The sequence below is a fragment of the Pantherophis guttatus genome, chromosome 3 (assembly GCF_059756535.1).
Source record: "Pantherophis guttatus breed Tessera chromosome 3, ASM5975653v1, whole genome shotgun sequence".
Taxonomy (NCBI): domain Eukaryota; kingdom Metazoa; phylum Chordata; class Lepidosauria; order Squamata; family Colubridae; genus Pantherophis; species Pantherophis guttatus.
In genome coordinates, this window is record NC_142065.1 from 35,114,380 (window position 1) to 35,126,879 (window position 12,500).

Consider the following 12,500-nt stretch of genomic DNA (forward strand, 5'->3'; position numbering starts at 1 on the left):
CTTATGACCATTGCAGCATCCCCACAACTGAATTAACATTTATGACAGTTGCAGTGTCCCAGGGTCATGTGATCCCCTTTTGCGACCTTCTGACAAGCACAGTCAAGAGGGAAACCAGATTCGCTTAACAACCATGTTCCTAATTTAAGCACTGCAGTGATTCACTTAACAAATGTGGCGGGAAAAATTGTAAAATGGGGCAAATTTCTCACTTAGCAACATAAATTTTGGGCTCAATTGTGCTCGTAAATTGAGGACTACCTGTATTTATTGATTATTTATTGATACAGATTATTGTATGTTGAAATGGATTAGGGGAATAGAACAAGTTTAGGTTGGTGCATTAACAAATATACTGATTTTCTGCTTTGAAGGTCTTTCTCAGTTGAGTAGAAACAATCTCTGTTTTGATGGAAGAGGAATCTAAAGGACAACCTCCACAAATCTATTCTGAGATAGTACATGAAATATTAACAGGTATGTAGCACTTCGGTCTTCAGGTAAGGTCTCTCTGCAATACTTTATAACAAAGAAAGACACAACAACTTAAGGTGTTAAATTTGCACTCCTGCATACTCCTAAACACCACTGGAAATGAGCACTGTACAATCCTTCTATTTAAACTAACTGTACAGCCTTTTCCTCTCAAATATTCAGAGCTGCAGATAAAATAGGATGTGTATGTAAATCTACATACACATAGAGTTAAGAATATAAATGCCATTACATTAATGTAAAATAAAAACTTATGTTGCATTATTTTAAAAAAATAAATAGTAATGTATATCCTTTACTAGTAGTTTGTACTATTTTTTGCTCATGTGAGTCCTTTGTAGTGAAGTTTGCAAAGATCAAATTAAAACAGGTTTTCTCAACTCCATCTGATATGTTTCTGCCTGTGAATAATTATGTTAAAGATGAGGAAATTCAGAGAACTGTTTCTCTTCTCTGGAAGGGAATGGACACATGCACACAGTGGTATTATTGATGTAATTCTGGCACGGAGTGCCACAACTCCAACAATATAACATCAGTCACTTGTACAGAAAGGCAAAGTGTAGATAAACAAGCACTAAGAAAAACTGCTCACACTCCAGCTCTCTAACATTTGAGCAAAAGGCAAAATTAATCAAAGAAAAAAGACAGGACTGGAGAGGCCTCCAGGCCTCTGATGCTAGCATGCAGAAGAGAACAGCCTACCTATGCCAATCCAACTAATTAGTTTTAGGAGATTAGAAGGAAATAAAACTACGGTATGTAAAACTTGCAAAGGGTTAGGCAGATGGCACACCAAGGAAAAAAATGACACCACCAATCGGAGGGCTCAAGAGCTCTGCTTAGCTTTTGGGATCACCAAGATCAGACAGATGCTGCCACCTAACAAGGGACATACCACTCTTATTACTGTAAACTGAAATTAGACTCCAAAATGTCTTCTCTGTACCGGTGTCAGAAAACCGTGTATTCACAAGACAGGTGATTCCACAATCCACAGGAGAATATGAAACTCTTCTCTGTTTGTGCTCTCTCCAGTCCAGGTGCCCGTTGCTAGTAGTACAAGCATTATTGCTAGCATCCCAATGTCTATTATTCCTGGCAGCAGTTCTCCTACTAGAAGACAGAATTTTTCTAGCTATTTCCTCTATTGATTGGCTACATGCCTTGTTCCTTCTGACAGATGTGCAAAGATTTTTGTACATTTGCCCTTGGAAGGTGGGAGCAGCTAAATTAACCCCCCCCCCAATTTCTTTGGATTAATGATTTTATCTGCTTATGATCTGCAGAAGGAAGCCAATCAGAGCAATATCCATTAGATAGCCTGTGTATTGAGCAAGTGAACAAAGGATCAAGGGCTTTTCAAATCAGCCTCCCAGTCAGCCTGTCACATTCAATCATGACACAAGGCATTATCTCAAAGAATAAGATGAGTTCTCTGGGAGATCGTATCAAAATGCAATCACAGAAAGTATTGCTTATTTAATATCATTTTGTACTAACTTGCAAACTTAGGTAAACAACAGAAGATCTTAAACATTTCTCAAATAGAAGCAGTTTACATAATTTATGGGATAAATTCATGCAAATGCATGAACAAAGCACAGCACTGGTTTATGCTTACCAAACACTCATTTCTGGCTTTTAAAAAATGAAGTAAAGTGACATGGGAGCAATTGTTCAGTTTCTTTATGAGTCATTAACACAATTTTTGAAACAATTGTAACTCTGTGGCCCTAAATGTTCAGATTTGCAATGTTTAATGCACATGGAAGCACTAATACAGCATGCAAAATGTCTAATTTTAATTTAATAATTTAATTTAATTTAATGTCTAATTTAATTTTAATATTTTTTGTATTAGTTAGGAAATATAAACAGTATGCACAACTTACCAGATAATACCAGGGCATTTAGGCTAATGCCCACTATTATCAGAGATATGGCCAGAAATGTTGGTTTGATATGATTTGATATGGAGGTCTGTTGAAGTTAAACATGTGTTACAAAACCACAAGATAAACACTGCTCCTCATATTCTTGCATATGATGTGGGAATGCAAAAACAAAAAGGGCAAAACTTACATTATGATATTTTGCCATTGCCTATCATTCATCATTACAGTTAGGAACAAACATCTATGACAGTGAGCAAATGTCAGATTCTTCTTTTTAAACAGCTGTTATGATTTTGTAAACAACTCCAACTGTTCATGTAATGTACACTGTGGTCTTTCATATGATGGGCTTTTTCTTTAAACAATCTCACTTCTTACTTGAAAACAAAATATGCATCATACATACAGTATTAATAGTGTGCATCACTAAAGTGCTTCAAAATGGGAAAGCATTGTTTTAGTTCCTTCCTATTACAGATTGACATTAAAAAAAAAGACATTGGTTTTTAGGTGTGCCTTCAAATGATAAAATCTTAGATCATTATCTCTTAAAGGCACAGCTTTGATTTCTCTTTCAGGAATATTCCATGTGCAATTCAAGAAAAAAATTCTCAATGTTCATGCATTCAATCAAATTTTGGTTTGATATGATGAGTGAATCTGGATATTATAACATTCTGTAGTATTATGTGGAAACCAAGCTGTATTAGTTTGTTCAACAATCTAGAATTTAAAATCTGGGTTTGAGTTATATGAAAAAGTAATCAGTGTCTAAGAATGGAGCAAAGGTGGGTTTTGCACACTCACTTATAAAGGCAACAATATTTTGGGAGCTATTCCAATGTAAGATTGAGAAAAATAATTTGTTTATAATAGTCTGTAGCTTTATTGCATGAAGTGGCAGCAATCTGTCAGCACTACAGAATACTTTTCCTCCCATCCCCAATCATGTGTTTTCCTCCCATTTTCCTCCCCATAGTCCTGTGCCATAATTCGAAAATGAGACTGGCAAGTTGCTGTTCTCTTATCAGGGTAAGAACAGCAGTTTCTGCTGCTGCTGCTTTCAGGAAATTAAGAGGCAGAAGCCCAGTTCTCTCCACTTGTATCATTTTATACTGGAAAACATTAGTTTCCTGTTGGATCATCTTGTTATGACTTCAGCCTGCCTCAGAAACAAGTTGGTCCTAAAATGGAGCTGCTACTAATGACTGGCAAACAGTCCCTCTCAGAACCAGGGCAACGGGGCTAAAAGGTTGACCCTTTGTTAAGTACTAAATCATTTCAGTAGAAATCAATATCGTACCAAAAAAATGTACCTAAGCATATAAGGTATATAATTAAATAAAGACCTCACTAGCAGAAAATACCCAAATTCCTGTGCAATATCCTGTTTATCTTGGCATCACCTTTTTGGAATCTTTGTGGTACCTGCAGGATCCAACACTTAACACATTAAAGCATGCAGCAGCCATCATCATTATGTTTGCCTGTCTACTTGATCCCTCTTCATCACTTGAAAATGGACAAAATATGAGGTAAATCAAAACATCCAAAAAAGTCCAATAGTTCTTACGGATATTTCTATATGAAGGCTTTAAAATGGTCCCAGTTCATGGCTAGAAGCTAAGTAGAACTGCAGTAAGGCTTACTGCTTTACATCAATTGGCCTTGAAGAGCATTTGGAAGTTTCAACTGATCCAGAATGCAATGGTAGATAAAATACCACTGCTTCGTGAATTACATTAGCCCCTGCTAGGTATCCAGATACGATTCAAGAGGTAGTTGTCACCTTTAAATCCTCACATGGCACGGGGCCAGGCTACTTGCAGAAGTATCTTTTTCCAATGGTTTCTGCCAGTCTCACCAGATCAAGCAAAGAAGGCATACTCCAACTCCATCAATGAAATAATGTCACTGGGTGAGCCCTAGGAAATATCCCCTCTCTGTCATGGCATTTGTCTTATGGAATATAATCTCCCCCTGAGATGCTGTACAGACATTTCCTACTCTGTTGACAGGTGTCAATATTTGGCTATTTCCCCAAACATTGGGGCCAGGATGTTAACTGTTTGTGAATTGCTTTTGTTTTTACATTTATTTATGACTTAGGGTTCCTTGGGTAGATAAGACAACTACCGGTATATAAATAAACTATCAGAGATGTAATGTCTTTAAAAAATGTAATCCTTATTTTTAAGTCAACCAGCTACTGGGAAACTGAATTTACTCTTCAAAGCTACCTCCTTATGCCAGTCACCTAGCATTAAAAAATCTCAACTCTGTTTTGCTTCTTACCAAAACACACTGGGGGTAACAACTCATATGATGCTTTGTTTTTAAAGTTGGATACAGGATTGTTCTGTTGTTCTATTTCAGAAAAGGTGGAAGATGGTGGTATTTTCTTTCCAAACCTCTCACTGTGAACAAGATTCTGAAGAAACTGACTGCTTCTCTACCTGATGAGGAAAACAATACACGTGTAGATAACAACTTGTGGTTCCAAGTCTACCCATTCAAAATCAAATATTGAGGAAACAGAGGTAGGGATAAACCACGAAAACATGTGACTAGCCTGATATTATAATGTGATTGTCTGAGATATTTCAAATCCCTTCAGATTCTTTCAGTTGAAGATGCCAGTAATTGGGAGTAGGGCATTAGCAGTTTGGGAGGTCCTTTATGCTTTCTGAGCTTGATTGTTTTCTTGCAGACATTTCATTACCAAACTAGGTAACATAATCAGTGCTAGAAGAGAGTGGGGTTTGCTCTCATTTTATATACGAGTTGCTTGCTCTGTGTTGGTGGGAGTTGGTCTTGGTGGTTCCTTGATTAGGCTGTTGTTTACTGCTACCTTCTTTGTCTGAGTTGTAGTTCCTTGATTGGGATATTGTTTATTCTTGATTGTTGGTCTGTATATAAAATGACAATAAACCAGGGGTAAAATGCTTCCGGTTCAGACCGGCTCGGGTGAGTAGGTAGCGATGGCAGCGGGCAGTTCAGAGAACCGGTAGCAAAAATCCCTGCCCCCGCCCCCATGCCCAGCTGAGCCGCGTGATCTCAGAGCCTTTTTTTTCATTTAAATGGCTCTGACGAGCCAAGCTCTGACAATCCCAGCTGAGTTGCCTGCTAATCAGGCAACTCAGCTTGGATCGCCAGAGCCATGTAAAAGAAAAAAAGTTTTTTCCTTTTAAATGGCTCTGACGATCCAAGCTCTGACGACCCCAGCTGAGTTGCCTGCTAATCGGTAGCAAAAATCCCTCCCCCTCCCCCCCTCAGCTTGCTTACCTTAGCTGCTGGTCACAACGCCTTGCTGTAATCCCTGCAATCCATTGCATCAGCAAGCAACTGAATCTCCCTGCCTGCAATCAAGCAGGCAGGGAGTTGTGGACTTCAACTCCCAGAATTCCTCAGCTAGCAAAGCAAAGATGGCTGAGGAATTCTGGGAGTTGAAGTCTACAAGTCTTAAACTTGCCAAGGTTGGAGACCCCTGTTCTAAGGTAAGTTTTTTCCCCCTTTGGGACAGTGGTGGGTTCCTCCCGGTTCAGTCTGGTTCGGCCAAGCCGGTAGCGGTGACGATATGATGTCACCGAACCGGTTCTCCCCCCCCCGCCCTCCCTAAAAAAATTTAGAACCCACCCCTGCTTTGGGAGCTTTAAAAAAATAGTTAATTGGGGGTTTTTTTTAGTTGTTCTTTTTTTAGACCTAGCCATTTAAAGTTTAGGAAGTTTTAAATTTAGCTGCTTTTATATAAAAATAAAAATAAATTAAAATAAAATAATATTTGTGCAGCTTTCTGACATTTAGTGTATTTCTGTAGTGTTTCACTCTAACTACACAAACACACAAAATCTCACAAAGCTGTATGTGGAATTTTGTGTGTGTAAAGTGTGAAAGTTGGTTTTTTGGGCTTTTTGTGGCTATGTGAGGTTCTTGCTTGTTGCAGGGGCCATTTTGGGTCTAGCACAGCTGCTTTTACATTGTGGGTGAGCCAGTTGTGTTGTGTTGTGTTTTGTAGGTTAAAAAAAGGGCAAAAAAGTGACATTGACTTGGCCACGCCCACCTGACCAACAAGCCACGCCCTCCCAGTCATCTTACCACCAAGCCCCGCCCACTAATTAAGCCACGTCCACAGAACTGGTAGCAAAAAATTTTAGATTTCACCCCTGCAGCAAACCTCACTCCCTTCTAGCACTGATGATGTTTCCTAATTTAGTAATGAAACATCTGCAAGAAAACAACCAAACCTAGAAAGCACCAAGGAACTCAGAGTTAACCTTGAGCTACCAATATTCTCTTATATTAGAAGATGCTCCTTTGGGTACCAATATTCTCTTATATTAGAAGATGCCCCTTCCTGGGTGTCTAGGAAGCTTTTTTTTTAAGAAAAGAAATGGTGGCAAAGCCAGACTGGTGGACTTATGGTCAAATAATATATTTCAATTTTGGTGACTCTATCTAAAGAGGAGTTGGAATCAGAAGGATGTGTTTGCCATTGGTTTGCATATTTACAATTGAGAAAAAGATTTACCGGTAAACTAAATTTAAAAAGCTATGGATTTAATTTTGTAAAAAACGAATTGGAAATCCTATTGCCGTGATGACGAACCTATGGCACGCGTGCCATAGGTGGCACGTGGAGCCATATTAGTGGGCATGCCAGCTCAGTTCTGGGGTGCATGTGTGCGCTGGCCAGCTGATTTTCGGGCCTTCTGGGCCCACCAGAAGTAGGGAAACAGGCTGTTTCCTGCCTCTGGAGGGCCTGGGGTGGGTGGGGAAGGCCCGTTTTTCTTTCTTACCTGGTTCCAGATCTTCTCTATTTATGGGAAGGGCAAAAACAGCCTTTCCCACTCCCTCAGAGGCCTGAAAGGCCCCATTTCCCAACTCCTGGTGGGACAGGAAGTGACTTTTTTTGCTGTCCCCAGCCTCCAGAGACTCCTAGAGAGGCTCCTAGAGACTCCTAGAGAGACTCTGGAGGCTGGGGACAGCAAAAAATGTCACTTCCTGTCCCACCAGGAGTTGGGAAATGGGGCCTTTCAGGCCTTTGGAAGGCCTCTGAGGGAGTGAGAAAGGCTGTTTTCACCCTTCCCAGATAAATAGAGAGGATCTGGAACCAGGTAAGAAAGAAAAACAGGCCTACCAGGCCATCCTGTGCCAGGAGTGGGGGGGGAGGGGGGTTGCACGCGCATGCATGTGTGTACGTGCGTGACCCTCCCCCGCCCCCCCCTCTCCTGGCACGCGATGGCAAAAGGGTTAGCCATCACTGAACTATTGTATGGTAGTGATGAACATATTATTGCTAAGGTTTATAAATTGCTATTGAAATTGAACTTGGAGAATGAGTCTGCAAAATATTGTATGATTCAGTGGGCAAAGAACTTTGGATATAATATAATGTTTGAACAATGGAAAAATATGTGGATGAAAGGTTTAAAAAAGGTTTTTTTTCAGCTTTACCCTACACTTTTTTCTCTTCCTCTTTTCCTCCTCTATTTTCCCGTTACCTACATTTTTCTTTGTATTTTTGTTTTTTATATTTTTATAAACTAATGAAAGATTTAAATGGCAAATATTCTCTTCTATGAGTACTTAACAGATTCAAAGTTTGTGTTAAGTTATATCAGAATCACATTTTTATCTGTCAGATTAATTCAATTTATCTAATGTTTAACATATAATACTTTTTATTCATGTAAGGTAAAAGAATTAGCTGTAGTCCATCTATTGCTGCGTAGTTATTAGCAGCTTCTAGGTAGCCATTTTTTCTTTAATAAATACATAGATTGGCTTTGCCAAAACTCAATTATGAATGCATACTTATATGTTATGTAATGCATTCTGCAACTAATAAGGCAGTATCCATTTGGTTCTTGTAATTCCAAACAGCTGTTTATAACAGACCCACCCAGAAATCTCTGTGCTCCTTTCTATGCAAGGCTGCTTTGTACTGGCATATTGCCAAGAGGTCAATAGGAGGCCAAATTCAAAATTGACTATGGGATCAGCTTGAATTGTAAATGTTAGCAATAAATCCATCAGCCTGTCTACCACATGTTCATACACCTATAATTCCAATCCATGGATTTCTGTATTATACATGAATGGTTCAAATTTTTTGATAAATAAAAGGACATAATAAATGGCATTTGCATTTAGATATCTTAGGGGAAACAAAAGGGTGATATGATTAGGACAAATTGTACAAATTATTATAAGATTAGAATAAGCACATCTACTCAAAGCTCTGTTGAGCAGTTAAAAGCAAATAACAGTATAATCATTCAGGAATCTACCTGTTTCCAAAAGAGGAACCTATCAATGGCTAATTATTAGCATCCCAACATTCAGTATACTAATAAATCAACACTAATAGCACTTACTTACTGTATTTATATCTCCCACATTTCTCATTAAATTCTTATATTTAAGTGACATAAATTGGGCTGCAAATGTGCTTGGCTCAAGTCATCCACTGAGCACCTCACTGAGACGTGAATTTGAACCTGACTTCCCAGTCCAACAACTTCATCACAGTAGAGAATTGAATCTCTTCAAACTATTGAGAGAATGGAGAATAGACAGATTCAAGAAACAGACAGAACATAAAATCATTTCAAAGTGAACTTCAAAGGAAGAAATGGCAACCTGAAGACAGCTTTGCTAAAGCAGAGATGACAATTGTGGTGGAACGAAGGGCCAGAGGGTAGACCATTTCTTTGAAATTCTTCTCTAGACAAAGAGCAGGCTTGAGATCACCAACAAGTGCTCTATATAGTTGTTCCTTGCAAGGAGACTACAATGTCTCTGGCACGTTTATAGAGCTCTGGGGGCATGAGGGAATAACCAACTTGCTGCAACTGCGGTTGGCACTTTCAATAAGGTCACTGGGTCCCATATCAGTAGTGGGTTCCTCTTACCTTCGCTACTGGTTCAGAACCGGGAGTGGCTCGCTTTGCTCGTGCACGGCCCTTCTGCGCATGTATGGGTAGGCGGAGCCTACCACCACCACTACAAGTTCGCCCAAACCGGGGCAAACTGGTAGAAACCCACCATTGGTCCCCATACTTCTTTTTCTAATTACTTTGCGATATTGCTTGTTAACTGTTCTTTAGTTTTTAGGAAGCTTTGGATGGGCAATTTTAAGCAACGGATAAGAATTTTTAAATAGATTTAAGGACTTTAAAAAAATACTTTTGATTAAGCAGCAAAAGGATGAGTAGAATTTTAATTTTGGAAAGTTACAAATAGACTAAGCAACCCATTCGATTCAAAATAAGATTTTGGAATTAATCTTAAGAAACCTTCTCATGGGAAAATGTTTTTGTTTTTAATTCTCTTCAAAAAAAAAACATGATAAAATGAAACTTTGAAGATTAGACACTAGAGGAACCAGAAGGAAGTAAAGGTCACAATTAAAGATGAACACTTACATTTGATTTATTCATATAGAATGAAGCATAGTATTTTAACATTGGATATATTTTTTCTTTCATTCAATTGTGTCCAATTCTTATGTAATTTTCTTGGCAGAGTGTTTGAGAAGTAATTTGCCATTACCTCCTTCCTAGGACTGAGAAAAAGTGATTGACCCAAAATAACCCAACTGGCTTTGTGCCTACGGTGGTACTTGAACTCATGGTCTCTTGGTTTCCACTCTGATGCTTTAATTACTATCCCAAACGGGCTCTCCATAAATATATAACTATCAACAAATGACTACTGTCACTGGTTATCCATCTTAAAAATACATCTAAGACTGATTCCTCTCTCAAATCTATCCTCCCATTTTATTTAAATCTTGAAATGCATAAAGTCAATGACTTCCATAGGTAGGAATTAATCACATGTTATCTAAGTATAATATGGCAAGCACAATGGCTTCCTTAAGCATTGTGTAGCTAATCCCAAATGCAGGGATTCAATGAACTCCAAATAATATCCAAACAAAATGGTACTTCACAGCCACTTGAGTCAACTTGTACTATATCAGCAAATAAATGTGTCCACCATACATGGATTTCATGTCACAGTCTTCACAAGGTACAGTACTAATGCAGGGGGGGAACTATCCTTTTTCTAGTAAATAGAAGATAGATAGATAGATAGATAGATAGATAGATAGATAGATAGATAGAAATAGAAATAGAAATAGAAATAGAAATAGAAATAGAAATAGAAATAGAAATAGAAATAGAAATAGAAATAGAAATAGAAATAGAAATAGAAATAGAAATAGAAATAGAAATAGAAATAGAAATAGAAACAGAAACAGAAACAGAAATAGAATAGCACTTAGACTTATATACTGCTTCACAGTGCTTTTAAAGCCCTCTCTAAGTGGTTTTAGAGAGTCAGCATATTGCCTCCAACAATCTGGCTCCTCATTTTACCCACCTTGGAAGGATGGAAAACTGAGTCAGCCTTGAGCCTGGTGAGATTTCAACTGCCAAATATGCAGGCAACCGGCAGTCAGCAGAAGTAGCCTGCAATACTGCACTCTAACCACTGCGCCATCATGGCAGATAGATGATAGCAGTAGTGAGATTCAAAAATTTTTACTACTAGTTCTGTGGGCGTGGCTTGGTGGGCATGGATAGATAGGTAGGTAGGTAGGTAGGTAGGTAGGTAGGTAGGTAGGTAGGTAGATAGATAGATAGATAGATAGATAGATAGATAGATAGATAGATAGATAGATAGATAGATAGATAGATAGATATTGTTCTCTTCTATCTAAAAATACTTTCCTGATGCCAAATCGCCTACGTTACATTTCTGTCACTGGAAATATACTTCAACAAAACTAGAAAAAAAGGAGAAAAATACTGTATTATGAGGCTTCGAACTGAAAAAAAGGTAAAATATAATATTACATGAATCTGACCTTATCAGCAATAGCTCAACTTGTATATTTATGATCTCTCACTGTAAAAAGGAAAACGACTTCAAGAAATGACAAGGGAACATTTCCTTAGAGATTAAAGAGAACATAAGCAGCAGCTTTCAATTAACTCCAACCACAGGCTAGGAAGAGGGAACATTGCTATAATTTACCAGGATAAAATAAGAAAAGATTTATAAAGAAACTACAGCAGAGATATCTTGATGAGCGCAGAGCTCTCAGAAAGTCTAGGTCAAGTAGATTATTACTACTCCCCAAACAGACCACTTTATTTATTCATTTTTTTTTAAACAATCCAAGAGCCAAAGTTTCTGGGTGGTTTACAATAAATGACAATTGATTTGTCTGATGAGGAAAAGGACAATAATAATAAGTAACAATAAGTAAGTAACCATATTTTTTGGTGATTTAAATCCTCGTATAATGTTTTTGTTTAAAAAATGAACTTGGTTTTAAGGATTTGATGACTAGAAAGAGTAGATTATGGAAAGAAGGAAATTATGTTGTAACCTTTGGGAGAGAGGGTAAAATATAAATGTACTTGTAAACGTTGTTCAGTTGGAGGCCGTTTCTTGATAACTTTCTTTTGTTTCTTTTCTGTGCATAGATTTTATTCTCTTATAATGTATCTCAATCCCAATAATGTGGGTACAATAGGATGACATATTAGCATTTTGTCCTATAACCAGGGGTGAAATGCTCCCGGTTCGGACTGGATCACCTGATCGGGTAGTGATGACGGCGGGTGGTTTGGAGAACCGGTAGCAAAAATCCCTGCCCCCCCCCCAAGCTGCACAATCATCAGAGGCTTTTTTTTCAACTTTTAAAAGCATTTTTTTCTTTGGCCGAAAAAATGCTTTTAAAAGTTAAAAAAAAGCCTCTGATGATCGCGCACCTCAGCTGGGATAATCAGAGCCTTTTAAAAGCATTTTTTTTTACAACCTCGAAGAGGTTGTAGAAAAAATGCTTTTAAAAGTTAAAAAAAAACTTGGCCATGCCCACCCAGTTACATTACCCACCACCACCACCATGCCACGCCCACAGAACCGGTAGTAACAAATTTTACATTTCACCACTGCCTATAACTATTTTAAGTGGACAACAATATAGGCCAACAACATGAATTCTCTAGAATGCAGCTTGTCTTGGCTGTCCAGTAAAAGGAAGAGGTTTATATAATATGTTCACATAAATATTGAGATAGTTTGAGA

General features: G+C 38.1%; 1 protein-coding gene across 4 annotated transcripts in view; it reads right to left on the minus strand.

Moving 5' to 3' along the window:
- MTCL2 (microtubule crosslinking factor 2) overlaps window positions 1-12,500 on the minus strand; it is a 75,786-nt gene that overhangs the window by 53,047 nt on the left and 10,239 nt on the right. The gene's annotated exons all lie outside the window — the stretch shown is intronic.